General features: G+C 42.3%; 1 pseudogene across 1 annotated transcript; it reads right to left on the bottom strand.

Moving 5' to 3' along the window:
• Window positions 1-390: 390 nt before the first annotated feature.
• LOC308627907 (5'-deoxynucleotidase HDDC2-like) lies at window positions 391-1,316 on the bottom strand (annotated as a pseudogene). The gene has a single exon. The product of its transcript is annotated as a 5'-deoxynucleotidase HDDC2-like (transcript).
• Between the last annotated feature and the right edge of the window lie 1,115 nt (window positions 1,317-2,431).

The raw sequence follows: 2,431 nt of genomic DNA on the forward strand, positions 1-2,431 counted from the left end.
CTTTAGATTTCAGGAAAGCAAATATTGAAATGCTTGGAGTATCTCATCTGTATCAAAACAAATGTATACATGCCTTGAAAAAAAAAAGACTGAAAGGAAATACACCAAAATAATAATAGTGAATACTTTTTTTGAATAGTTATTCAATTGTTTGGGGGTTTTAGTTTCTTCTTCTCTCTTTTTTCTTCTTTGTATTTTTTGTATTTCCCTAGCAATATTTAATCAACATGTTTTAGAACCCAAAAAAGTAATACAAGTTTTTTTTTTAATTGAGAAACAAGTTCAGGCCAGAGATAACTATGACTCCCATAAGGAAAATGACTCAAAAGAAAAGGAAATCTTTTAAGAATGCACTTCTAATTAGACAGTCTCAATTAGCCAGCAAGAAGAAAATGAAAGAGAGGTATAGACATGACTGTGCCACACAGGAAGCTTTCTGATGAACTATGATTTTTTTTAAGATTTTAAAAATTTATTTATTCCGTTCATAAAAAACCCCACCCTCCAAGTCTTCATCCATGGCATTTTCAGGGCCACACCCTGTTCTGTAGCTTCCTTTACTGTCCAAATTGTATCACGTTTCTTGCTGGAGTCCAGGCAATCGCAAATAAACAGACTCACATCTGGGGAATCAACAGACCAACAGTGGCAAAACACAATACCATGAAACAGAAAAATAAAATGTTTGTTACAGGACTGCATCTCACGAGTGTGGCTCACTGGTGGCGGCAGCTATGTTAGCGTTTCTTTCTGCCTCAAGTTCAGAAACAAGCTGGCCTATCTCAGAGTGACTGAATTTTCCTGCTGTGGAATTGTAGAAGTCCTGCAGTTTCCCAGGTTTGTTCTCAAGGTCTTCATATTCAGATGCCTGAAGAATCATTTCACATTGGTCCAGCTGCTTCACAAATTTAGCTTTTGCACTAGATTGGGTCTCATATTCTTCCCAAAGTTCATAGAGCTCTTTTCTGAGATCCTCTGGGATTAGCTGGGTTAGCTACTTCATAGCTTCTTCTTCTCGCCTATGTTTGTCTTCCTTGGGGATGTTATCTGCGGGTGCTATGTCCCCAGCGACGCATTCTGCCATATCATGAACCAGGGCTAGGCGTACACATTGGTCTTTGTTAAGATGTTCATCTTTGGTCACCAGAGCCATAATTGCCATCCTATACATGTGATCTGATATGCTCTCTGGCTTCTGGACATTTCTGTATACCCAGCCAGTATGTGGGACTCTCCTGAGCTGCCCCACCAGCCGCAGGAACGGCAACAGGCTCTGGGGCCCGCGGCCCGAGATGGGCGCAGCCATGCGGTTACCGATCCCGATCGTGAACTATGATTTTTAAAGTGTGTCTGTGAAAGAGAGAAAAAAGGACACAGGGCCAATGGAGAAGGCAAAGAGGGGGCACAGCTCTATTTACCACCATCTCAAGAGAAGAAAGAAAGAGAATTTAGAAACAATAAAAGCACATACATCAGGGAACAAACAAGCTTAGGGGAAGAAAGGGGATCACAGCTAAATGGGGATTTGCTGGCTGACCATGAAACTGCCACTTCTGCATCCTGTCAACTTGAATTTCTCCATCTGCTCCAAGCCACAGCCATCCCTATGCTCTCCGAGTTCCCAGAGCACTTGCCCAAAGTTCACCCAAAATTAAATGGGTAGAGACCCTAGTGGGGTCGACACAAGGTGCTGCCCGGCTGGCTCTTGCCTCCCTTCCCACCCTCATCTCACCACCTTCTTAACCCCCTCAACTCTGGGCTCCAGCCTCAATGCCCTACTTTCATTTCATCATTTGACCCCCATGACTTTTTCTCTGCCTGGAATGTTCCCTCTTCCCTTCCCATTGAACTACCCACTCCCGATCTCAGACTAGCTCCTCTGTTCAATGCCCTCACAACACTTTTATCTCAGTTTGTACATATCTACTCATATAGGGGATTATTGATGAACACTTTTGTTGTCAGCTTCCAGGACAGCAGAAACCATAGCTGGTTTTGCTCACTGAATGGGGTTTCATTTTTTTAACTCCTTTTTTACTTACTAATGAGGAGCCATAGAGAGATTATATCTTCACCTTACCTTTCTTTACTACAGAGCCAGTATCACTAGATAGCGGGATATTTTGAACTAGAAATCAAGAAACAGCGAGTTTTCATTTTTCGTTCCCACTCTCATCATGAACTCTCCATGTGACCTTGGGACATTGACACTCCCCCTCTCTGAGCCTACTTCCTCTTCTATGAAGTGTTTAATCTAGATGGTGTCTGAGGTCCATCCTTCTCCAACATATCATTCTAGGTCCTTCGATAGACTAACAAGACAAAGCAGAAGAAATTAGAAATTAACAAGAGCAAAAGAAAGGAAGAGGTCACACACTAAGAAAAAGAGAATCCCTCGTGGTTGACTGAGACTCGGCTCTGGAATCTGAAT

The sequence above is a fragment of the Mesoplodon bidens genome (genome assembly GCF_964165515.1).
Source record: "Mesoplodon bidens genome assembly, chromosome: 14".
Classification (NCBI taxonomy): Eukaryota; Metazoa; Chordata; class Mammalia; order Artiodactyla; family Ziphiidae; genus Mesoplodon; species Mesoplodon bidens.